Source organism: Sapajus apella, unplaced genomic scaffold (assembly GCF_009761245.1).
Source record: "Sapajus apella isolate SASKATOON/1434 unplaced genomic scaffold, GSC_monkey_1.0 scaffold96, whole genome shotgun sequence".
Taxonomy (NCBI): domain Eukaryota; kingdom Metazoa; phylum Chordata; class Mammalia; order Primates; family Cebidae; genus Sapajus; species Sapajus apella.
Window position 1 is genome coordinate 7789444 of NW_022437036.1, and position 26968 is coordinate 7816411.

Genomic DNA, 26968 nt, shown 5'->3' on the forward strand with positions numbered 1-26968 from the left:
ATTTAGGGACCCATTTAGCACACGATGGTTGGGTTTTAATACATTAATCAGAAAGTGTGATCTGAAAGCACAGCCCCCACTTCATCCACACAAGACCACTGTGAGCCTTCAGGTAAGCACTATTCTAGGACTCTCTATGGCCTGAGGACTCACCTGACACGTCAGAGTTTGGCTCTCTGTGGAGGGAAGTGGGGAGTCGGAGGGGATGGGAAGTTGCTGACAACTGGGGTGGACTGATGAGTACTTTCTCTGCTAGGAAGAGGGGTGAGTGTCAGTGAGGGATGCAGAATGTGTGATGTGAAGTGGATCCTGCCTCCAGGAGCTGGCAGTGTCACTGAGAACAGAGGATATAAACATGTGAATCAGATTCATCTTCGTTGTGTCAGTGCTGAGAACAACAGGGGATATTTGGTTGTAGGGGCTGGGTCAGTCTAGGAAGCCTTCTTGGAGGAGGCAGGCCTTCATAGCTGTGAAATCTGATATCTTAGATACAGTTTGGTGCATGCACCATTGGGCCACTAGTGGCCACACAGCGCTGGGCCCACAAACTCCCTGGGTTTGGCTGAGGATTTTACCACCTACTAAATTGCACTGAAACCTGCAGCTTCCTTCACTCCCTACTAGGTTATTTAAGGGCTGTCAATCTGCATTTCCACTGCTTACCACAGTCCCTGGCAGGCTCCAGGGATTAAAAATGCAATCCAAACGAATCCCAAGCCCCTCTGTGGCTCAGTTTAAGCATAGATGTGGAATTCCAGAAGCATAGTAGAGACCAAATTAAAAAGAGACTCTACTATGCATTTCTCTTTTCTAGGACAGAATAAGTTCTTTAATTGACAGCTCTCATGACTTCTGGCAGATGGCTTCATCCACTCCCCACTCCTATCTTCCCGCTTTACTCCCTGATGCTTTCTCCAGATGGGCCAGGCCTGGTTCTGCTCTTTTCTTTCCCCCAGATGTTCTCAGGTTGGCTCCCAATCTAGTCTTTTTGTTTGTTTTTTTGAGATGGAGTCTTGCTCTGTCGCCCATGCTGGAGTGCAGTGGCACGATCTTGGCTCACTACAACCTCCTCCTGGGTTCAAGTAAATTTCCTGCCTCAGCTTCCCTAGTAGCTGGAATCACAGGTGCCTGCCATGAGGCCCAGATAATTTTGGTATTTTTAGTAGAAATGGGGCTTCATCATGTTGTCCAGGCTGGTCTCAAACTTCTGACCTCAAGTGAGCCATCTGCCACGGCCTCCCAAAGTGCTGGGATTACAGGTGTGAGCCACTGCCCCGGCCCCAACCTAGTCTTTATTTCCTTCCATTGGGGTGGTTAGGAGAATAAATAAAATATAAACTGTATTTGGATTCCTTTCAGTATTATTGGAGGGATGTAACTAAATAATGAAATTGCTATTAATCACATCTTGATGCTAAACGATGATTCCTGAACTTGATCGTGCACTGAGACTGAACCATACGTGCCCCAGGATTTATAAGGTTTATGTAAAGAGCTCGTCGTACAGATTTCCTCCTGAAGTTCCCTGTGATTACTTTTCATCATCTCCTATCACACCTGATGCTCTCCTGATCCCCTGAAGGGTCGTAGGCATTGTCTCTTAAGGGAAAAGGAGGAAAAATGAAGGAGCAAGAACTAGGTTAAATTCTTCAGGATAAGAATCTAATGAGAATGTGATTCAATGAGAGGTAGATATGGGCACCTCATCCAGTGCATGCACAGATGAAGTGGGGTGCAATTCTGGGGTCCACTGACGTGCGAGGCCCATCTGTGTGCTACAGGGAGAGTGTTCTGGAGGGTCAGATGTTCCCACACACCTCATTTTGGTGTTGCTGTGAACATTCGCACAAGTCTCCTAGATCCTTGCTGGATGGTGAAGTCTGTGAGAACAGGCACAGGCTTTTCTTGCTATCTTCCTGTTAGTACAGAGCTTTCTCTAAGCCACTCTCAAGTAATTGATGACTAATTGAATAGGATGAGGAGCAAGGGGAGTAGAGGCCCCCAAATGAGTTGGAAGCTGTGTGCTGTGGATAATTCCTTCTACTTGGGCCATCAGAGAAGGATGAACACAGGACAGATGTGGCTATTAAATGGAGAGCACCATGGTGGATGTGTGGGACTGGAGAAAGAGGAAGAGGGGCCAACCCAGTTTAGAGGTAGAGAGTGACCTTGGAGTACAGTATGTTCACCCGTATACGGAGAGCAGATGAGTTTGAGTGAAATGCAAGTTGGAAAGGTCAAATGGAGAGAGGTTGAATATGACCTTTAATGCCAAGGCAGTGACTGGGGACTTCTTCCTGAGGGCAATGGGGGCCACCACTGTTTTGTAAATAGAGAAGAGGTCAGATCAGAGCATTTCTTTAGCAAGAAAAATTTATTCCTGAAATACATGACAGCAGTATGAGCGGTGGAAGAACACACAGGGCTTGGGAGCGTGGACTCTGGATCCAGAATGCTTGCAGTGTTACTTACTGTGAGTGTGGTATGGTTCAGTTTTCTTGTCTGCAGAATGGGGACACTTTTAGTACCTGCCTTTGAGTTACTGTGCATATTAAGCCAATAGATTAAAAGATGGCAAACATTATATACAGTGCTTTGAACAGCACTTTACAAATGCCTACGCTGCTGGTAATTATTAGCTGCCATTGTTATTATATCAAATGAGCAAAGGGAAGATAGAGCCTGACTCTCTCTCTCTCTCTTGTTTTCTTTTCTTCTCCACAATTCTCCCTGCCTTGGGGGAAACCTCTGCTTTATTCTTTTACTATCTGTCTGATATTTCCTAGGAGTACCTTGTTGTGCTTATTCTCAGGCCGTGAACTTTGTTTTCTAGATTTCATCTAAGAGCAGCTGCTGAGCAGAAGTTGCTGACATATTCCCATTCTGTCTCATGACATCCTGAGGTGTTAATCTGTCTTCTTAAACCTGTTTCTTTCTCTTTAAAAGGTAGGATACTGATGGCGCCAACTTTTAGGGTTGTTTTGAGGGTTAAATAAGATCAAGTATGTAAAGAGCCTAATGCAGTGTCTGCAACCAAGTGCAAACAACAAAATGTTAGCTGTTGTCTTCCATCACTCTTCAGAACTAATGGTGAAGGCTATCTTTTGCATCTAGGATGTCATCTTCCCTCTCACTGCCATCTTCACTGTTGAATTACCACATATCCTCTAACCAGAGAGGATCTTCTGCGTGAAGTTTGGTTTCTTCTCTCTCTAAGCAGTTTCTTCCTCCTTTGGCATTGATTTTCTCTACCGCCGTGTTAGTTTGGTTGGACTGCCATAAATACCATAGACTGGGTAGCTTAAGCGACAGAAATTTATTTCTCAGAGTCCAAGAGCAAGGCAAGATGTCTAAGATTGGCTGGAAATGATGGCTCATTCCTGTAATCCCAGCACTTTGGTAGGCCGAGGTGTGTGGATCACGAAGTCAGTGGATCACGAGCTCAGCAGTTCGAGACCAGTCTGGCCAACACAGTGAAACCCCATCTCTACAAAAATTAGCCAGGTTTGGTGGTGCACATCTGTAATCCCTGTTACTTGGAGGCCAAGGCAGGAGAATCTTGTAAACCTGGGAGGCAGAGGTCGCAGTGAGCCGAGATCACACCATTGTACTCCAGCCTGGGTGACAGTGCGAGAGTTCACACACACACAAAAAAGATGTCCAAGATTATGGTGCTGGTGGGTTCTGCTGAGGCCTCACCTTGGCTTACAGGTAACTGCTTTTCTGCTGTGTCTTCTCATGGCCCTTTCTCTGTGCACCTGCATCCCTGGTGTTTCTTCCTCTTCTTGAAAGAACACAGTCCTATTGAATTAGGGACCTGCCTTAGTCCGTTTTCACACCGTTCATAAAGACATACCCAAGAGTGGGTAATTTATAAAGAAGAGGTTTAATGGACTGATAGTTTCACATGGCTGGGCAGAGGGGTGTCTCACAATCATGGTAGAAGGTGAAAGGCACGTCTTACATGGTGGCAGGCAAGCGACAATGAGAGCCAAATGAAAGGGGAAACCCCTTATCAAACCATCAGCTCTCATGAGACTTATTCACTACCATGAGGACAGTATGGGGAAAACTGCCCCATGATTCACTTATCTCCCACCAGGTCCCTCTCACAACATGTGGGAACTATAGGAAATCAAGATGAGATTTGGGTGGGGACACAGCCAGACCATATCAGGATCCCACCATGATCTCATTTAACTTTAGATACCTTTTTTTTTTTTTTTTTTTTTGAGACAGAATTTCACTCTTGTTACCCAGGCTGAAGTGCAACGGCACAATCTTGGCTCACCGCAACCTCTGCCTCCTGGGTTCAAGCAATTCTCCTGCCTCAGCCTTCCGAGTAGCTGGAACTACAGGTGCGCGCCACCATGCCCAGCTAATTTTGTATTTTTAGTAGAGACGGTTTCACCATGTTGACCAGGATAGTCTCGATCTCTTGACCTCGCGATCCACCCGCCTTGGCCTCCCAAAGTGCTGGGATTACAGGTGTGAGCCACTGCGCCCAGCCCTTTAGATACCTTTTTTAAAGACTCTCATCTCTAAATACAGTCATATTGGGGGCTAGAGCTTCGACACATAAATTTTGGGAGGTACACGGGTCCGTCTATAAGAACCACTCATTTGATACTCCCCATATCCATACTCCTCAAATTGGCAATGATTTGTGTGCTTATCAAATAGAACTAAAATGGTTGTGCTAGATTAATTAGTTATTTGGCAAGTATAGCTCCGTCCCAGCTCCATGGCTGGAGTCTGTTTCACTGCTTCTTGGTTTTAGTTTGGGCTACGTGACTTGCTTTGGCCAGTGGCCATTTAGCAGATGTAGGCAGAGTCTTAACATTTGCTCCTGTGGTTGGAGTTGCCCTACTCAGCTGTTGCTGTTCTCTTTATGGGTAGAACAAGACTCAGTAGTCACCAGTGGAAGGAGGATCAGAGACACATGGAGTGGACTTGGGCCCAAACTGCATCTTGAAACCAGGCCCAGCTGAATTCCAGCGATGTGTGTGTAAGAGGCTAGTGCTTGTGGTTGGATGTCCACCAGCTTTGGAGTGCTTTGTTACACAATATTATTAAAATAACAACTGACTAACATGACCCTGAGTATTTACTAAATCTTACCATGTTCTAGAACAATGCTGAACAGTACGTATGCATTATTTAATCACTTAACTGTTTCAAGACCCCTGTGATATAAACATATTTCTATCATTTAATAAGATGAGGAAATTGAGACTGAAAGAGGTGAAATGCCATGCCAAGAGTCACATGGCTAGGAAGTAGCAGAGTCAGTATCTGAACCCAGGCCAGTTTGATGCTTGTATTAAATATCCCTACAACTGTGAGCTTCAGGTGAACAAAAGAGCAGTGTTTTTCAGAGCCGGGACTGGAATTTCCTGGTTTCTGACTTCCGCTTTAATGATCTCTCTACAAAACAGAAAGCCACTATTTGTAGCCGCTTCCAAAACTGCCTTGGATTTGGTAGCTCCTGTTTAATTGTCTAGATCAAGCTCTATAGAATTGCTTTTTTTTTTTTTTTGAGATTCTGCAGCAGAATGCATCCTGCTAGTATTGTGCATGTTGCAAGCAGCTTGCGAAGGTTATTTGATCTGTAGGATGAATTTCCCAAATCTTGCACCACCCACAATTTTCGAGAATTCTCCCACACTTGTCTTCTATCCCTTGTCTACCCAGCAGACAATACAGCCCTTCATTATCTTTGGCTCTCTCACCCCCCTTCTTCTTCTTGGTCTTTTTCTACCTGTTTGCTCGTTCTTAGTGTGGGGGCATATGGTTGAATCAATTAATAGAGGATTTGTAGAATCACAAGTGCAGTTATTAAAGAACAGTGTAATTAACTTCTTCAGACTAATTGAAAATTTTCATTTAGAAGGAGCAGCCAAGTGCCTCCTTGCTCAAATGGCTTTCTCACATAAAACAGTCCTCATGAAAAGATTCTTTAACGTGTGTCCATAAACCGGAGACCTCTGAGCTGCTGTAAAACTTTGGGAAAAGAATTAAGTCATTTAACTCGCTTTCTCTCTTCTTCTCCTCCCTCTCTTAAAGTATCCCTGGAGTCATACAACTTTCACTTTATTGTGCTGCTTCTCAATTCATAAGATAAAGTCAGGAGAAATGGGTCAGGGAAAAGAGGATCTGGCACAATGTGCCTTTTGATTGGTAAAGAAAGGAGAGAAATAGTGTGGCTCTTGTCTGTTTGGCATCTAATGCTGCTGCTTCTGGTGCTAGCAGAATATTTCCATTCAGGGAGAATTGAGGAAATCTCCCTCAATTTCTATTTGAGGGGCCACACCTCCAGTTTTCTCTGTCTGCGCCCTCTTGGATGGTGCCTTCCGGACTTCACATCCTCAGGCCCCAGGACTGCTCACATGACCCAACTCTGTCCACTCAAATGACTACACTTCCTGGTTGCAGGAAGTGATTGGTTCAGGGATTCGCATGTGACTCTCCAAGTGGACCAATGGAGTGCAAGCTGAGATGGCTGCTGAAATTATAGAGCAGAGAAACTCAGTTTCTATGGGGATTGCTGAGCTGCTAGGATGTCTGCCTCCACTTGTTGGTTTAGGGAAGGGAAAGCATAGCGGAGAATAAACCCAACACCTAGCCATGGGGCAGATGTCACAGGAGCCCTTTGAGGGCTTGGGTACTTCTCTGAGTTAGCCTTAATAAAAGAAAAACTTCAGCCAAATTAAATTTAAAGGAGTATAATTGAGCAATGAATGATTCACGAATCGGGCAGCCCCTGAGAATCACAGCAGATTCACACACACTCCAGTGCAGCCACATGGTGGAAGATTTATGGACAAAAAAAGGGAAATGACATACAGAAATCAGACATAGAAAGCTACTGAATCCATACAGAATGACTGGATTGGTTACAGCTCTGTTTGCTTTATTTGAACACAATCTGAACACTCCACAGTTTATGAACGGTTGAAGTATGGCTGCTGGGATTGGCCAAGACTCAGCTATTGTTACAGGCACCTACTCCTAAGTTAGGTTTTTAACCTTGTCTACCTATTAAGCTAGATTGCAGTTCGTCCACAAGGACTGAAATGTAGAAGTACAGAGTCCTTCTCAGGCCATACTTAGTTCACTTTAACAGCCTCCGCTCCTGAACTTTCCAATTGTATGTGCCTATTAATGGTGTTTTTTCCCCTCTTACTCTGCTGGGTTGGGCTCTACCTTTTTCGACTCCAAGAGACTAATAGAGCAATTACACAGTAACGTGTTGACTTTGGGTCACAACAGAGGGAAGGCTATGCTAATCATCACAAGTAGAGACATGCTTGAGCCGCACCTCTTGGCTGGAGGATAACAGGATTTAGAAACCTAAAGGGCACAGAATATTACTAGGGGCTTTTGATTCAGCCTCTGAGATTCTGAGGGTGAGTTTCACTTTTTCTGAAGGGTACTTGAGGGCAGCAGCCAGGGACACAATGTCATGGACCTTGACTCCTACAGACTGACTCTGACCCCCAGCAGAATGGCTGCGATCCCAGGCTCTGCAGCCAGCAGACTTGGGTTTGAAGTCCAGTTACCTATTACCTCCAGGGAGTGTGATCTGGAGGCAAGAGAATGGCCCTTTCTGAGCCTCAGTATCTCCACATGTAAAGTGCAAATGATAACCATATCTGCTTTGTGATGGTGTGCTGAGGCTTCCCTGGGTCTATAGAGTGCTTAGCTCAGTGCTTGGCATTAGTTAGATGCTAAAAATGTTGGCTGTTATTGCTGTGGGCGGGGTTTGTACTAACTACCATTATTGAATGGAGAATTAGGACAGTCAGAAATGACTTGACTATAGGAGATCTCAGCCCACCAGTGTGGGGAGATTTTAGGAAGGAGAAAGACAGCTCTTTCAATATCCTAATTCCAACTCCTGATAGGGAAATCAGTTTGGATTTCGTGATGGCGATAGCATCCACTGATGCCACTATGCAACTGCACTGTGGGTTGAACTTCACCAGGCTTGAGCTGAGCCATCCCCTGGGAGCAGTGGGCACAGATGGTTTTAGGTTCCACCAGAAGGCACATGCTGCAACGAGAAGATTTCCATGACTGGCCACAGGGATGCTTAGGCCAGGGACACTTGGGTGATGGAAAAACTGTGTTTGACAGTTAAGAGCAGCAGGGTAGAAGTAGCAGCATAATTCCTGCAGGCAAACTCGAAATTCAGCGGAAGGATAAAGACCTTTGTTTAATCATTACAAGAATCCCAAGTGGTAGATATGATTATTTCCTATATTTTACGCTAAGAGGAAATATGCTTAAAGAGGTTGTGTCACTTTCCTGAGATGGCAGCCAGCATATGAGAGGAGAAACTGGCGTTTAAATGGAGGTGTCTCGATGGCCTAACCACCGAGCTACATGATCTCCAGGTTTAACTGGACCTTAGTAACCCCAAAAGAAACTGCTGGACCCTCAGCTGATGTGCTGTATCAGTCTTTTTTTCAGAGAGTCCTGATTTCCCTCTGGCAGGTTATGTGTAAGCTATTCCTGCAAGAAAACAAGAGAATGTTCTAGGTTGTTCTATGGTACCATCTCATTGGCTAACAACTAGGAATTGGTAAATATTTTGTCGGGTAAGTGACCGATGAACTCAAAATGTACCTTCAAATATGACAAGTGCTATGGCTCTCTGCACAGGTCCAGGAGGTAATTTAGCATAATGCTTAATCTCATGCGGTTTGGAGCCAGTCTGGCAGGATTCAAAGCCTGGCCTCTCCACTTACTTCTCGTATGACTTTGTCCCAAGTACTTCACCTCTCTTAGCCCCAGTTTTCCTAACTGTAGAGTGGAGAGCTGTATAGTTCCTTCTCATACTGCTAATAAAACATATCCAAGACTGAGTAATTTATAAAGGAAAGAGGTTTAATGGACTCACAGTTCCACATAGCTGGGGAGGCCTCACAATCATGGTGGAAGGCAAAGGAGAAGCAAAGGCACGTCTTACATGGTGGCAGGCAAGAGAGTGTGTGCAAGGGAACTGCCCTTTATAAAACCATCAGATTGCATGAGACTTATTCACTATCACAAAAACGGCATGGAAAACACCTGCCCTCATGATTCAGTGACCTCCCACCAGGTCCTTCCCATGACATGGGATTATGGGAGCTACAGTTCAAGATGAGATTTGGGTGGGGACACAGTTAACCCTTATCAAGATCCTAAAAACACTTATATCTATATAGGGTTGTTGTGGACATTAAATGAAACAGTGCAACAGTGCATCACAGTGCATCATATCTGGGATGTGACAAACACTCAGTGTTAATTCTTATGACAGTCTCAGCCCTTTCTCTTTGACCTCGTTGTGGATGGGTGTAGAGGACCCCGTTCCCTTTACATCATTACTTCCTGTCACTTGTTTCCATCATTCTTTTCCCATTCTCTTAGACATGCAGGGAAATGGCAGTTTAATTTTAAAATTAACATTTATCTTTGCCTCTCCACCTAGGTTGTGTGTCATTATAGTTGCTATTTGATGTTTATCTGAGAAAGCTCTTTGATTAATAATATGCTCTTGGATTGCTGTTGAGCGTCAATTGGGAGGCAGCTGGGAAAACAGCACTAAGTAGAGTAAACACAGCCATAACCTTTTCTTCTCTCTGCCTCTCATGCTGCCTGAAAGGGGCACATAGCTTTTCTTTTTCCATCACTAACTCATAAATGGAAGGAGCAGGTAATAAATATCATGGGGCTGATGGGTTTCCAGGGAGCCTGAGAAAGAGCAAAGGAGGCTGCCAGAAGGCCAGAGCAGCGTGTGAGTGAACCTTAAAACTGTGACCACCTCACCCTTGTACAGCCGCGGGAGTAGGATGACCCCCTGTTGACTGAGAAAGGTGAGGCTCTCAACCCCTATCGTGGCTGGGGATGCTTTCTATTTGGGGAGGCTGGCATGTCATGGTGAATGGAAAGTTTATAAAGTCAACATGTGCTGGCTTCCAGGGTGGCTGGCCACCTGTTGGGGCTGATGGAATTTAGAGTGTACTGAATCTTCCAAAGGGTCCGTGGGGCAGTGAAAAGAGCCCTGGGCAGGGATCAGGACAACTGGGCCCTTTTGTTCTGTATTTGCGCAGAACTGTGTGATCTGAAAGAAGTTAGATTTTCTTTCTGGATTTCAGTTTTTCTGTAAACTTGGATGGGATTATAAAACTTACATAAGTTATGTGAAAAGCACCCCTTGGTTTGCTTGGATTAATTCTCAGAAACAACCACCAGCACTTATCAAGTGCTCTCTGTCTGTCCCAGGCATGATTTAAAACTCTTTATATGTAATAACTCATTTGATTCTCACAACAAGTCATTTCCCACTGTGCAGACAAGGAAACCAAAGCACCATTGCCCAGCGTCAACTGTAGAGCTGGGAACTGACCCTGGACCATCTGGCTCCTGACACCGCATCCCAGTCATGCTACCAAATAATTCTTTGTGGTAGGGGCTGTCCTGGGCCTTGTAGGGTGTCTAGCAGTGTCCCTGGCCACTGCCCACTAGATGCCAGGAGAACCCTTGCCCCCCACAGACCTGAAGAGCACAAATATCCCCAGACACTGCCAATGCTTCCTGCAGGACCAAACCACCCCTAGGTTGAGAAGCACTGATCTAGATAGATCGACAAGGAGTTTCTCTTAAAGCTGGCTCCTTGGATCTCATTTTCTCAGCGGGCATTACAAACACGTGTGGAAGTGAAAGTGGAGGTCTTTTAGAACATGATCTGATGGGCTTGGAGAGCAGGGGAGCTTCCTCATGGACCCGCCGCAGTGGCTCGGAGCACAAGAGCTCTGTGTTTGGGAGCATTTGTGATAAGCAACAAAATGGGCCACCAAAGGTTGAGTTGTTTAGTGATGAGGCTCTCAAGTGCTTCCTGGTAAGAGCCCTTGGTCTCCTATTACAGCACATGTCACCAGAGGTAGCAGTGAGCCCCAGCACCTGGCATCACCGCTGACGGCTTCAGCTTGGGCAGAGAGCAGGTGTTGGGGCACAGATGGGAATGGCCTCCTGCAGGATCCCCAGGTTCACTGCCTTTCACAAACATTTTACATCTAAATAGCCCTGTAATTAGTCTCACAATCAATTTCCCCTGCTCTTTGCCTAGCTACTACTACTCAGCTAAAATGTCACCTCCTCAGGGAAGCCTTTCCTAATAACCCATCACTAACAGGAGGCTGAGATCCCATGTGTCATGGACACTGTTGGAACTCCCCTGTATCGCCCAGGGAAATGGTCTCCAACTTCTTTGACACCAGGGACTGGTTTCATGGAAGACAATTTTTCCATGGACTGTAGGTGGTGGGGGATGGTGTTCGGATGATGCAAGTGCATTATGTTTATTGTGCACTTTCTTTCTAATTCTATTCCATTGGAATATGCAATGAAATAATTATACAGCTCATCATAATGTAGAATCGGGAGCCCTGACCTTGTTTTCCTGCAACCCACATATGGGGGTGATGGGAGACAGTGAAAGATCATCAGGCATTAGATTCTCATAAGGAGCACACGACCTAGATCCCTTAAATACACAGTTCACAGTAGGGTTTGTGCTCTTGTGAGAATCTAATGCAGTCGCTGATCTGACAGGAGGACCTTAGGTAGTAAAGCGAGCAGTGGGGAGTGTCTGTAAATACAGATGAAGCTTCGTGCACACACCTGCAGCTTACCTGCTGCTGAGTGGCCTGGGTCGGGGTCCCTGTCCTAGGGTCCCACTAACTGCTCTGAGTGCCCCTCCCTGGCTCTGTGGGTTTCTGCTTCCCACCACCCGCACCTGCTCCTTTGCTCGGAGGATTTCCCTGGGCTGCTGGAGACACCTGGCCCACAACCTGAAAGTGCCAGAAGTACCTGGGTTTTGTCTCCCAGGGTGGGCCTTCACCAAGGGCTGCAGGTGTGGAATGATACATTTCTGGCTTGCTGGCCACAGATTGGGACAACCCTGAGACATAATTCGCATTGCAGAGTCCCCTGTGGGGTCAGCAGAAGCTGTTCTCCATGTGACTTTAAGGGGATCACCCCTTGCTTGGCCTCCTCCCCTTCCTTCTCCTGTTTCTGTGTTCCACCTTCTTCCTGATCTCTCCCCTGAGGGGCACTTTCTCCATACGTCACTTTCGTGTGTAGATCTTCCACCTAAAACTCCCTGTTGTTGCTGTCCTAACATGGTGCACTTCTTCTTCTATTTTTTAAAATTGTACTTTAGGTTCTGGGGTACATGTGCAGATCACATAGGATTGTTGCATAGGTACATATGTGGCAAGGTGGTTTGCTGCCTCCGTCCCCCCGTCACCTATATCTGGCATTTCTCCCCATGTTGTCTCTCCCCAACCTCTCCACCCCCTGCTGTCCCTCCCCTAGCCCCCCCCTTAGACCCCAGTCAGAACTTTAAATTACATACCTCATCATTTATTGCTGTTCTCCTCCAATGAAACATACCCTCCATTAAGGCAAAGATTATTGTCTTATTTGTTGTTGAATCTCCAGGGCCTGGTCTAAGACATGTTACTATTATTGTTATTTTATTTGTCATGATTTCTATACTAGTCCTGGCTCTCTTATTAATAGATGGTAAGCTCTTGGAAGGTAGGATCCATGTCTGATGGACTTCACATTCTCCACTTCATCTACCACTGAGCTCTCCTGATACGAGATCAGTTGATGTTATTGAACAAATACATGGTGTTGATTGTGAATATATATTGGGCACTTACTTTATAGTGGGGGAAACTTATCTTTTCCCTCTATTCATCTTAGGTTGATTGGCTGGGGTCTCTAACAAAAGACAGATTAACAAGAGCAAGACAATCACGTTGATTTAATATAAGTTTTGCGTGACATGGGAAACTTTAAATGGAGGCCTGAAAAAACAGTCACACTTGGACGTTTGTGGTGCTGGGTTTGAGGAATAGTGGACAGTGATGGAGAAGCACGAGAGGACAAACGACAGACGAGGTAAATGTAAGGAGCACGGGGTAAACTCGGCAAGGCCTATGTGCTCGGATTCATCTCTGTCCCGGTGTCTGTAGAGATGGAAGGTTCCCCTCCTCCAGGTATAGGGAGGGTGCCTGTCTCATGAGGGTTTCATGATCTGCTTTAGGGATGGGTCAGAAAATCCTTCCTGGTTCTATGGAGTCTTCAGGGGAAGGTCAAAAAGCCTTTCCCACACATGCCATTCCTTAAATTCCTTTTGCTTATTCAATATGCCAAGGTGCCACATTTTGGGGTAACATATTCTGAACCCCACCAACGGCATCGTGCTTAGTTCCTCACCTGCAACATTTCTTCAGGTCTTCACAGTAATCCTGTGAGTGAGGAACATTTTTCATCCTCATTTTACAGCTCAGAGCTGAGGTGCAGAAGGCTCAGGTGGCGGGATCAAAGACACACGGCTGCCACATGGCAAAGTCTTGAATTTGGGTTCTGTTTGATGCCAAAACGCCTTCGTCGTGCTGCCTTCCTTAGTTGGAAGGGATTCTGGATGGTATGTTGTATTCAGTCATTCATTCTCTTAAACTGTTTGCAGAGCCTCAGTACTGAAGTAGGGGCTCAGAATGAATAAGATCAGAATAAATAACGTCACAGCCTGCGACAATGGTGACTTTGTTGTCTACTCTGTGGTTTATCTTCATCTCCAAGGACAGTCACTGTCAAAGGAGATTTGTTCTTTTCCATAGCACTTGTTTTGTCAGAACAGTGCCTTTGAAGTATTGATTGATTTGTGGTGTTAACTCAGTAGGTAAGAGTGTGGAACTAATGAGAGCAGGATTGTAGCAACCATTGATATAGTAGTCTTTAGTTGCAAGAAGAATCCAGGAGAGGCTGGTAAGGCGATCAGGTGAACCAGCCTTAAAACTGAACACATGCCTCAGTGCTGCTAATCATTGGCTAAGAGTATATTAGTCAGGATTCTTTTGGTTCCAAGAGATATAAACTAATTTAAGTTGGTCCCAGCCAGGTGGAGCATTTAGGGGATTGGTGCTACTTCAGGTACAGCTGGATCCAGGAATTCAAACTGTCATTAGGATTCTACTTCCCTCCATCGTTTGGCTCTGCATTTCTCTTTATTGTGTTTATCCTTAATTGTCTCTACCCTCCTGATCCTGTGTGGCAACAGAGAAGGTCATTGGCAGCTCTAGGCTCATGTCTTTAATGGTGCCAGTGTCTCATTGGGAATAAAGGCTTGCCTTTTCCCTTTCTGGAATAAGGACCCCCCCGACTGGCTCTGCTTGGGTCATGTGTCCTATCCTGGGACAATCACTGTGCATGAGGTCAGAGGATTTCTGTTGCATGTCAGCCTGAGTCACAGGACCACCTTGTCATGTGATGGAGGTAAATCTGTGATGAAGCTGTGTCACCGGATGATGGAGGGACAGGTTTTGAAAGCAAAGGAGGGAGATAGTTACAAGAAGAAGGGGGCAAAGATTCCAGGCAGAAAAAACCAGCCGTCAGTTAGAAACAGCACCACCGTCTCCTTCAATAAATTGTTTGTTCAGGACATTAATTTCACCAATTCATAACTGACAGGATCCACCTTCTTAGTTTTAATACATTTTGGCATGATGAAAACAATTTTAAGATATTCTGATACATCAATCCTCGAATGATGACTCATAGCCAGTGATGTTGTTCTTTAGGAATTAGGGTGTTGAACAATTCATCTCTATTCTCCCCATTTAATTTTTAATTTTAATTTTTGACAGGGTCATCTAGTCATGTATACCAAAAAAAAAAAATAAAATGAAGAAATGATGAAAAGATAAGTAGCAGGAAATATTTTTCCCGTCCTAATTCCCAAAGCCTCCAAACCCAAAACTTGTAGCCATTGTTAGTGGTTTCCTGTTTATCCTTCCTGTGATATTTTTCTTCATCTAAATTTAAAAATGGATCTTTTGCTTCTTTAAATATACAAGTCATCCAACTATACATATTATTCTGTACCTGCTCTTTTGACTTTGAATATTTATCTTATAGTTCCTTTTTTATTTGAATATAAAGCGTATATTTATTCTTTTTTTTTCAGCTTTCTAATACTCTGTTTTATAGCTATACCATGATTTACTGGACCAGGCCCCAGCTGGTTGACACATAGAATGTTTATAACTTGGTATCATTAGAAACAGCACTGCATTGAATTAGAATAAACACCGAGTAAACGTGGGCATTCCTTTCTTTACACTTGTGCGAGTGTGTATATAAACATTTACATATATAAATAAATTCCTAGGGGTGGTGTTTCCAATGGTGTTTACTCTGAGTCAAAAGGTAAATGCATTGGTAATTTGATAGTGGTTGCCAAATACATCACAGAAAAGTTGTACCAATTTGCACCTTATGAGCAGGAAATGGTACTTATGACCCCTCTCCACCCCGCAGCCTCATCAGGACAGGGAATTGTCAAACTGCTGCAGTTTCTCCGTCTGTGAAATGGGGATTTTTAGAAAATCCTCATTTAAGAAATGGGGTTTATTACTGGGCAATTGTGAGGGTGAAATGAGATAATATGAATGAAGACAAAGTCCAGTTGATGTATGACTTTTTATAATTGTGAGGCACAGAGGCAATGTGCAAGGAAGCAAGTTATGTATCAGCCTCTGGGACCCTCACATGCTTGGACCCCTGTGACTTCTGGGGTTTTTCTCGGAGTCATAGAATGTTCCAGGTATGTAGCAGAGGCCAGGTAACTTTCAGGAAGCATTTCTATTTGAGCATTTTTGGCAAATTGCCCAGAGACATCCAGGAAGAAAGGGATGTGAATTTCTTAGACACTTATCGTGTGTTGTGATTTCTTTTCTCATTTTATATAAACATGCACTTCCATATCTGGTGTTATGTTGGTAATTTTATATTCTTTTTCTTAAAGAGAGTCTTTGTATTTTTTAAATTTCTTTTTCTTTTTCTTTTTGAGATGGAGTCTTGCTCTTGTCGCCCAGGCTGGAGTGCAATGGCATGATCTTGGCTCACCGCAACCTCTGCCTCCCAGGTTCAAGCGATTCTCCTGCCTCAGCCTTCTGAATAGCTGGGACTACAGGCATGTGTCACCATGCCTGGCAAATTTTTTTTTTTTTTTTTTGCATTTTTAGTAGAGATGGGGTTTTTCCATGTTGGTCAGGATGGTCTCAAACTCCCGACCTCAGGTGATCCGCCTGCCTTGGCTCCCAAAGTGTGGGATTACAGGCATGAGCCATGACGCCCAGCAGAGAGTCTTTTTTTGTTTGTTTGAGATGGAGTCTCACTTTGTCACCCAGGCTAGAGTGCAGTGGCACGATCTTGGCTCACTGCAACCTTTGCCTCCCGTGTTCAAGCAATTCTCCTGCTTCAGCCTTCAGAGTAGCTGGAACTACAGGTGTGTGCCACCATGCCCAGCTAATTTTTGTATTTTTTAGTAGAAATGGGGTTTCATCATATTGGACAGGCTGGTCTCAAACTCCTGACCTTGTGATCTGCCTACCTTGGCCTCCCAAAGTGCTGGGATTACAAGCAAGAGCCGCTGCGCTTGACCGAGAGTCTTTAAAATTGTGTATGCTTCCATAAAACTTAGACCTGCCTCGATGAATCACTATTATTATTATAATCAGAAGATTTAGGGAGAGGCAGATGATGTCCTGGTTTTTGAAAACATAGATTACAGAAATGAATACTCGTCAAATGGATGGCAGTGCTTCATAAAGCTCTTTCCTTCCTCTCTGTCTCTCTGCTTTCCTCCCTTTCTTTTTTTCTTATTATCTTCTTTCCTCCCTTGCTTTCACAAGCATGCTGTTCCACACACTGCTCTTAGCGCTGGAAATATCAAATCCCGCTTCTCCTGGAACTCGCATGGTGGTTGAGGCAACAGACAAGGAAGCCAAGCATCAATAATGGAGTTTGCAAAGCAGGGAGTGCGGCAAAATAAAACAGAGCAGGGCGGTTGTGAAACAGCAGGCTACGGGGCTGGGGTATATTGGTGCCAAGTGGCCCGAGAAAGCCTTTTCAAAGTGGTGACATTTCAGCTGAGCCCTGCATGGCACAGGGAGCAGGAGCCAGTCCTAGAGATGGGAGGAGCAATCCAGGTAGAGGAAAGAGACGTGCAAGGTCCTGAGGTGGCAGGGGTGCAGCCGGTGTGAGGGGTGGGCGGGAGCTGGCAGCAGGGAGGAGCGTATTGGGCAGGGGAGCTCTGTGATGAAGTGGAGATCTAAGCAGTGGTCATTTACTAGATGGCTTCGTTTGCCATGGTCAGAAGTTTAGATTTTATTCCAAATATTATGGGCCATGATTTCAGGTTGTAAATTGTGGGCTGGATATTTATACAATGAGTTTATAGGTACACTGGGAAGAAAGCAGTGGTTCTGCTTTCCCAAGGGTTCCCTAGGCACAAGATGTGCCAAGTAACTATTTCCTTTCTCGTAATGTTTTTGAAAGAAAGAGCTTAAAGAAATTCTGTAGACATTGTGGATCATGTTTATAAGTGCATTTAATGAAATAACTCAGAACAGTAACATATGGAGCAGACAATGATGCTTTGCAGCAAATTTGCACCTGTTTGGACAACAGACTGAGGTCAAGACCTTGTTGAGTTCAAGAATCTCAGCTTCTCAAAGTTTGAGCTAACCACCGCTGGGGAGGGAAGCTAACATGATAGGAGCTAAATGATAAAATATAAGTAAGGGTACTCAAGACATATTATCCTTTGAGACAGGTATTCATAAAGCATAGCTCTTTAATTTCGCTTTGTAGTTCTGTTTGTATTTAGCCAACTTCTACCCTATCTGGCGCTTAAAAATGGCTATCTAGATTTATTTTAAAAGGTAAAAGTGGAAGCAAAATTGATTTAAAAGTATTGTTGGAAAGAAGACCCCCAAATGAGACAGATACTGAATAAGGACAATTTTTTTTTTCCAGAATGGTCCTTCTGTCATTGTAAAAATTCATGTTGGTTATAAGCAACAGAAACCCATTTGTTAGTTTATGAAAGTCCATGATTTGTTGGGAGGCGACCAGACAATTCACAGGACAGAGAGAAAGTTGGAAGCCAGGCTTGGCTGGTACCGAAACTCAGCCACTGCAGAGGGTCTTGCTACCAGGGTCTCTGCAGAGTCCTAACTGGAAAGACCCTCCTTTTGGAGTTTTCCAGACCAGCTCTGACAAGCCTGGCTGGAGGTGTGTTCTACTCTTGACCAAATGAGGGAGGGCACATTTGAAACGCAGTCCCAAAGAACTGATTCCACACGGGGAAGGCGATTACTGCAAAGGAAATCAGGGTACTTTCCCCCAAGACAGCAGAATGGATGCTGGGTAGCTCCTTGTGCCCCAAAATAGTCCTTCATAGGAATCAATTAATAGCTTTAATACAGCAGTGTCATCTCCATGGTCTTTCTGCTGTCTCAATATTCATTTATTTGTTTAGGTATGTACATATTTAATGTGCTTTTCAAAGGGAGGTCAGAAAACCCCCAACGCTATGAAAGGAAGTTCATGTAAGAGGTAGGAGGAAAGCGTGTGATCCTGCACGGTCCACCTTGGATGTCTCATCTGCCTTGAATGGAATGATCATCACGATGATGCCGGGAGACAGAATTTTGACATCCACAGTGTCCGCTGGGCAGCCGCTTCCGACGTGTGAGGAGAAGGGGAAACCTATTCCTTTGCAAACAAAGATTATTTATTTAGCAAATCACGGCTTTTTTGGGTCATATTTTCAAGGGTACTCTATTCATCTTAGCCTGTTGAGCCCAGGAAAGTTAGACATTTTATTTTACTGCCAGAAATCTGAGCCCCAGAGAGATAAAGTATTTGAGACACAGGCACCAGCAGTCAAGCAGACCAGTTGGTTCTGCAGCCAACTCCCCGGCACTACCTTACAGGAGCTGGGTCATCTTGAGGAATTCATTTTAGTTTCCAAGTCTCAGTTTCCTGATCTGTGAGATGGGTTTGGCAGTATCATTTATCTCACGATGGGTCCATTGTAGGGGTTAAGAGGAAAGTGCTTGGCAGAGTAAGTGTCTGTCAGCAGCAAAGGTAAGTTAAGAAGATCAGATTTAAAATCAGACAGACTCAGTGTTAAAATTACCCCTGTCACTTATCAACAGCAAATAATTGATATTCTAGCAAAGTCCACCTTGAGGTGGCCTGAATATTAAAACAAGATAATGGAGACAAAGTACCAGCCCAGTATCTGGCTCCCAGGTCCTCCCAGGGGGGTAGACACTGGAAGTGTTACCTGGTACAATGTTATGATGCCTAGAAAATTAAAATGGGCTGTTTTACCTCCAGAGAAGATGATTGGCAAGAAATGTTTACAGTTTTTTTTTTCCACTGCTTTTGTAAAGACTAGAAGAAACAGCACAATGGAGAGAATTTGGGAGTTCCAAATGTCTCAGATTTATTTTCACTTCTTTTCCTGAAGGAAGAAACTGGAAGGCAGAATGTGAAGAACCAACTCTTGAGAGCAGGGGCTGGCAAGCCTTGTCTGTAAAGGGCCAGAGAGTAAATATTTTAGGCTTTTCAGGCCAAATGGTCTGCATCACAACTACTGAACTTTGCTATCCTAGTATGAAAACAGCCACAGGTAATATGTTAAGTGAATATGGCTGTGTTCCAATAAATCTTTATTTACAAAAACATGCATTGGTCCAGCTTTGGCCAGTAGGCTGTAGTTCGCTAAACCCTGCTTCAGCAATTAAAAGCGACCACATTGGTACCTACTTGGGAAAGGCTTGGGTGGAGTCTTGCATTTTAAAGATCACCGTTCTTGATCTATTATTCATGGAGACACTTCCTAGGGTTTCAAAGCATCAAACATTTCACCAAAACATCTGGTCATTCCTATCAAAGGCCAACGGTGAACTTTTGGCTTTGCTAATCTTAGATGCCTTCTCTGTGTCAGCTAGACCATTCCAGGGTCTGTTTTGGGAACGACTGTCCTAGACCCAGACGATAGATTCCTGGCACTTCAGGGGTCTTTCCAAGCCCCTTTCCATTCTCCCCAGCCCTTCCTTTCCCCTCTTCTCAGATGTCACCAGAGGAGATGCCTTTCCTGTGGGGAGGTGGGCTGTACTGTAATCCCCAAACCTGGGTGCTTTATCTTCTCATTCTTTTGCAACTGCAGGAGGACGAGTCCTGCCAATCTTGAGATGGTTACCTTTGAAAGGAGAGAGCTTTCCCAGCCCTTCTGGGCTGGCCATCCAATAATAGTTTACTGCAGTCCCAGGCTCTATTGTGTTAGCTTAACATTTGGGCGTCTGCCAGGTAATTTACCTATAAGCTATGCATAGAAGAGAAAAGAAACTATCCATTTAAAGTATTCAGATTTTGGCCTTAATTAAAATGCAGAATAAATATGTAAAGGCTAAAGAGCATGAATTATAGATACTAGGGTTTCTATATTAAAATCAGTTTTCATCTATGGAGGCGCTTGTGTTTTTATGGCAGCAAGGAAGTGTGTATACAAGTCAGTGGAAAGCAATATAATTATGGCTGTGTGTGCTTAGCAAGATGGGAAACAGATCTATTGTAAGAGAATGAATGCTAGTCTACCTTTCTCATTTCACTGCCTCTGCGGATTTTTTCCCACCTCGATACCATAAAGGGCTAATCCTGACCCTTGTTATTTAGATTGCTCTGCCATGGCTAGAAAAGCCTCTTAAAAACCCTCGCTCACCTGGTTTCAGGAGCAAAGCCCTTTCTATTCATTGCCCCTCCTTGGAACGTGGCCCTGCTAGCTGTGAGGATGGAATGCGGAGCTTTCAGAGGCTGAATGACAAGTCTACAGTCCTAAACAAGGGCCACAGCTCATCCACCTAGAAAGTTAGAGGCTCCGGGCTTTTCCACCAACGGTCACAGAAGGGAGATGAAAAAGCCCAAAAGAGTTGAAGTCAGGCGTGTAAGTATGTGGCTATCCGCTTAAAGATCAGGTTGGATAAAGGTCAGGAAGGCTGAGGTCTGGGGTCACCTGTGAGCCAATTTCACAATTGGGATTATTTTAACATTTAAAATTTACACATTGCTATTAATTAGATGACGCATTCACACACGTTGCTTTAAAGCAGTGTTGGGAAGAATCATGCTAGAAATTGATTTGCATTACCCCGGACCTTTGAAAAACAAATGTGCAACTAACAATTATGTTTTAGTCAACATGGGTTGGGGGAAAGGTGGCTTTTTGTAACAGCAAATGCCAGCATTTTTTTTTTTTTTGAGACAAAGTGTAGCTCTGTTCACTAGGCTGGAGTACAGTGGCATGATCTCGGCTCACTGCAGCCTCCGCCAACTGGATTCAAGTGGTCCTCCTGCCTCTGCCTTCTGAGTCCCTGGGACTACAGGTGTGTACCACTACACCTGGCTATTTTTTTGTGTTTTTAGTAGGGATGGAATTTTGCCATGTTGGCCAGGCTGGCCTTGAACTCCTGACTTCAAGTGATGCATCTGCTTCTGCCTCCCAAAGTGCTGAGATTACAGGTGTAAACCATGCCTGTCCAGCATTGAATGTTTAGAGAGATTTAGTTTTGGAAAAGAGGGATGGTTTAAACAAATCCCAACCCCTCAAATGCATGAAAAATGCATTAACAGCCTAGACACTGGGGTTTTGATTCCTACTCAGCTGATCTTGGGGGGATGTTGAATCCAGGGCTGTGAGAGCTGATGCTGTTTTGGGGCACTCTGGCTGGAGTAAAAGCCAGGGTTATATCCTGGGATTGAAAAGTGAGCAAGTGGAAGAGAAGCAGCCACACCTTCCCTCTGTCTGTGGTGACACCTGCCTAAGCGGTGATAGATGCTGAGGGCTACCATCCTCTCATTTTGGGTCATTTCTGGCAACTCTGCCATGTTGGCCTATAAGTACCTGTTACTGTTTTCAGAGTGGATTTGAGAATGTGTGAGGAACGAAGATATAATCTATAGGTTAAAAAAAAGCTCTGCTGTTATTATAGCCTTTTTTTTTTCCTATGTTGTAATTTTTTTTTTTTGAGTTGGAGCTTCACTCTTGTTACCCAGACTGGAGTGCAATGGCGCGATCTCGGCTCACCGCAACCTCCACCTCCTGGGTTCAGGCAATTCTCCTGCCTCAACCTCCTCAGTAGCTGGGATTACAGGCACGCGCCACCATGCCCAGCTAATGTTTTTGTATTTTTAGTAGAGACGGGGTTTCACCGTGTTGACCAGGATGGTCTCGATCTCTTGACCTCGTGATCCACCCGCCTTGGCCTCCCAAAGTGCTGGGATTACAGGCTTGAGCCACCGTGCCTGGCCCCTGTGTTGTAATTTTTATTGTTATGGTTTCTTTCTAATTTGGTATTGAGTGGCCATAAACCAAGATAGACACTTTCTAGGAGTGCCCTGACCAGGGGACAGGTAGGTTTGGGTGTGTCAGTCAGGTGAGGCATCATGAAAAGGTGAAACCAAATGGCATGAAACGGAAGAGACGCATCACTTACAGATTGGGAGGTTACAGATGCCTCTGGGAGACTGTCAGAAACTGTGGAGGCAGCAGGAAGTTCAGCCAGGGGATGGGGAGAGACACACACACACAGAGACAGTGTGAGACAGAGACAGAGAGAGAGATAGAGACAGAGAGAGACAGAGACAGAGGACGAGACAGAAAGAGAGACAGAGAGACAAAAAGAGAGCGAGGGAGACAGAGACAGAGACAGCTAATGAGAGACAGAGGGAGATAGCGAGAGACAGTGAGAGAGAGCAAAAGAGAGACAGCAAGAGACAGTGAGACAGACAGTGAGAGAGACAGCGAGAAGAGAGACAGAGAGAGGTAGAGCAGGAGAGACAGAGAGAGAGAGAGATGCACACACAGAAAGAAAGAAAGAGAGAGAGAAGGCGGGGTAGAGGGAGAGGAATCTGAGGGTCAGAGACCTTATCAAGGCCAGGGTGTTGCCCACACAGGTTTCCTATGGAGCTCTAATTGGTGGGTTTAGACCATGCAGGCACGAGTTCTGAGGGGGTGGCTAACGGGTGGTCACTGTGGCGTGTCTGCTGTCCATAGGGGATGTGGGGACCGGGGAGTGAGTCAGATAGATGATACTCAGCTGTCTTGCAGGGAAGTGACCATCTCCCAACCGGGAGGCCAGGAGGCGGTTGTATACGGCCGATATCTGAATCCACCATATCAAGAAACTGGGAGGAGGCAGAGGCCTGGGAACTGTGCCAAAGGTGACTAAGCCCTGCTCTGGTATGAGAAAGTTAAACTTATCTTTAGAATGGATTTTAAGGCAACAGAAAATTACAGGAATTCACTACAGACTGGTTGAAGCAAAATTTGATCTCTGTCACATTGAAAAATTCCCCCAAGCCTTGGATAGTGGGTGGCTTCTCTGAGGCTATGGCCTATGGAGTCCATTCAACCACTAAAGTAAGGTCCACACAGCAAGGCCCACGGGCCAAGGCCAGCCCAGTGCCTGTTTCTGTAACACCAAGTGTTCCCGGAACACAGCCATGCTCATCCATTTACAGCACGTTTCTAAGCTACAGTGGCAGAGTTGAGTAGTCGTGACAGAGTCTGTAGAGTTTACACAGCCTAAAATATTTATGGTCTGGTTCTCCACAGGAGACATTTGCTGGTCCCTGCATTAGACTATAGAAAAAAAATTCAACTTGTTTTTGAAAAAACAATCTGAGAATTTCAGCATCTGTAAGCATAGCTCCAGGAGGGTTCCCCTTGGACCCTCATTTTCGCAGAGTATGACTTCTGGTAGCCACACTGGGGTCTCCTCAGTTGGACCACGTCACATAGGGCTGACTTGGTGATATTTCAACAGCAAAATCGACAAACGAGCTTTTTCTCTCTTCTCTCTCTCTCTCTCTTTTGCCCCTTGAAGCCATATAACAGAAATTGCAGCGTGACAGGCAAATTCTTTGCTCGTTATGAAATGATAAAGGTCAAGTTGCTCTAATGTTGCTTGCAAGTAAAATATCTGGCTAAGTGAAATCTGTCAGAGACTTCACCCTGTTATCAAGATGACAAATATTTTGGCAGGTCTTGGAAACAGAACTATTTTTATTTACCTGTTCTATTTCCCACATAATACCTTTTCCATTTGTCTCTTCTCTTCTTTGGCTGGTATCGTTGGCCCATACTTTTAACAATTGCAGGCATGAAGATTGAGACACTTGAAAGCCTGTCATCAGCTGTCCCCAGCACTGTTTCCCTTTCTTCCTGAAGAAAGCATGGAATGTCAGGCTTCTTGCAGGGAAATTACCATATATACAAACGCACAAGATGTTAGCCCATATGGGGTACCCCATAATTTTGCAGAGGCAGAAACAACTGCTTCTTGATTATGCATCGTGTGAACTGTGCTTACCACATCTTAAACTTCAAAGCATTGAAAATTGCCTCATCTCACAGGCAAACCTATTTCAACTCTCCGTGAGCAAACCTGCTTGTTCTTTACAAGCCTTCATGATTACAGAGCTTTGTGCTTTTTGTTTGTGGTTTAGAATTATGTGATCTTCTAAAAACCCTTCCCCTTGGTTAAAATTTTTTTTAATCTGTAAAATAAAATCCCTAAAAATAATAACCTGTAGAGGTATGTGCAAAATATGTTGCATTTTTAGCATCCAGAAGAACCTAGAGTTTTGATAACTTTAATTGGGTCCCTGAAGCAAAATTATTCCTGGAATAACCAAGGCATATTTCTTAAAACATGGCAGAATTTGGCCTTTGGAAATTTCTTTTAATTCTAATATATCAAAATTACTGGCTGTTTACATAAGAACTGTTCTACAGAGGATTATCTATTTAGGATGTAATTGTGTACTAAGAATGAATTGCAAGTGGGAAGCAAACTTAAAATTCAGACATAACAGTTAGAGGTCATTCAAGTTCTTTAGAGATTTATTTATTTAGTTTTTCGTCTTTATATTCATTTTCCCACCTTCTTTCTTTCCTCATTGTTTGAATGATCTTAAGCCGTTTGTTCTGCTGGGGCTGAGTTTGAAAGTTTCAAGAGCTTCAAAGATGTGAGGTTTGTGGTTCACTCCTTTCACTGTGTCCCCACCCAAACCTCATCTCGAACCGTAATCCCCATGTGTCGAGGGAGAAACCTGGTGGGAGGTGATTGGATCGTGGGGGCAGTTTCCCCGTGCTGTTCTCGTGATAGGGAGCGAGTTCTCACAAGATCTGATGGGTCTGTGCGTTCCTCCTTCACGCGCACTCTCTTTTTCTGCTTCCTTGAGAAGGAGATACTTGCTTCTCCTTCACCTTCCGCCAGGACCGTAAGTTTCTTGAGGCCTCCCCAGCCATGTGGAACTGTGAGTCATCTATTAAACATCTTTTGTTTATAAGCTACCCAGTCTCAGGGAGTTCGTTATAGCAGCATGAAAAATGGACTAACACCCACACGATGGCAGAGGCAGGTTTGCTGCAGCAAATTCATGTAATCCCGAGACCATGACAGTCACACAGTGCAGGTTCAGCGTGACTGAAGTTCGGGTGCAGAAGGAACAAATCTGCTCTCTTTGCCAATGAAGAGCTACCCTGTGACCCCCACACCACCCAGATTAAAAGGGTCTCTAAATTCCATCTGGTAATGAGAGCTCCTACGCGGGGAATTCAGACGAGAAGTCTCTCAAACCAGCTGCTTCTCTTTCAGCTTGACTTGGAGTACTCAGTTGATGGGTGGCTTAGGAAGGGCCAATTCGGATCAGGTGATCCCTAATGTGAAAGCCCCCGGGAAATCCCTGTTGTCCATCTGTAAGGACTGTTGACCGGTTTGCAGGGTAGGAAAGAAAGCCTTCTCTGCTTACAGCCTAAAGTGGTGGTTCTTCTCATTTGTGGATTTTTACCTTTTCATTGTTGTTAAACTTGATGGCTCTTGATGTAATTCAGTGGAGAATTAAATCTTTATTGTATTGGGTGTAAGTATTGTATGCCTTTTTTGTATTGGGTGTGGAGGACGATTCTAGGCATCTGCCTTCTGATATGAAAGCAGAGCTCATAGACCCTGCCCTCCTGCTCCAAAATAGCCAGGATGTTGGGCTCACTTGGTGGTTCTCAACTGGGGGCAGTTGTGTCCCCAGGAGACATTTGGCAATGTCTGAGACAACGTTTGGTTGTTAGAATTGGTGGGGGGTGCTGCAGGCATCTGACAGGTGGAGGTCAGGGATGCTGCTAAACGTTCTGCAATGCACAGGAAGGGACCTGCAAAAAAGAAAGATTCAGCACCAAATGTCAGCAGTCCCATAGTGGAGAAGTCCTGGGTTAATGGAATGTGTTTCCCTAGGGCTTTGAATTCTGAGTGAATCACGTAAGGAGAGGGTCGCCGTGGGAAGCCATTCTTTTCAGCTACGGCAACTGCAGTGGCTACAGGATGGCGTCGGAACCGTTTGACTACAGGGTGGTTGGTTTACATCCTACTTGACGTCCTGCTGCCTGCTTCTTGGTGCCTGCCTGCTGTCAAGCCTGACCACCTGGGCTCCCCATAGCATCCGTGAGTACCTCTCTCTTCCAGACATTATCTTCCCAATAAACTCCGTTAGCTGGAGCTGGTTTCTCTTCCTTGCAACAAAACTGTAACTGCTACAGCATTGCGTTTCAAACTTAACTATTTATTGTTATTATTATCTTCTTAGGTAGTGGAACCATTCCACCCCACCCCCACCTCCAAGTGGGCTCTTACACAGAACTTCATTATACGGGGCAGGGAAAACTGCAGCTGCTCTCCTGGTTATCTGGCTTTCCCTCCATCTCATTCCTCAAGACTGACTTCCCCAGGGTGGCGCCTGAGAGGAACTCGTTAGGAATTTGAGGCTTCAGGAAACCTACTTATAGCTGTTAGGTGAAAGCACAGCAGGCTCCTATTAAGTTGTAGCCTGAGAGGTACAGTGTATGAAGCCATCCTCAGCCCTTCATACCTTATTTAGAATGAGTTTATGTGACTGCCTAATTAGTGAGCAGCGTCCAAAGACTAGGATGATTACTGGAGCCAGAGCAAGTTAGGAAAAGGTTCAGGGCGTCGGACCCAACCTTGGGGGCAGGCCT

The 26968-nt window shown here is 44.8% G+C and overlaps 1 long non-coding RNA gene across 1 annotated transcript; it reads right to left on the bottom strand.

Annotated features, from left to right (window-relative positions):
• Positions 1 to 6809: 6809 nt before the first annotated feature.
• Positions 6810 to 23187, bottom strand: LOC116535823. The gene is made up of 3 exons (XR_004262359.1): positions 23176 to 23187; positions 19520 to 19523; positions 6810 to 7108 (listed from the first exon to the last, which is right to left on the bottom strand). It is a non-coding gene; the product is annotated as an uncharacterized LOC116535823 (long non-coding RNA).
• Between the last annotated feature and the right edge of the window lie 3781 nt (positions 23188 to 26968).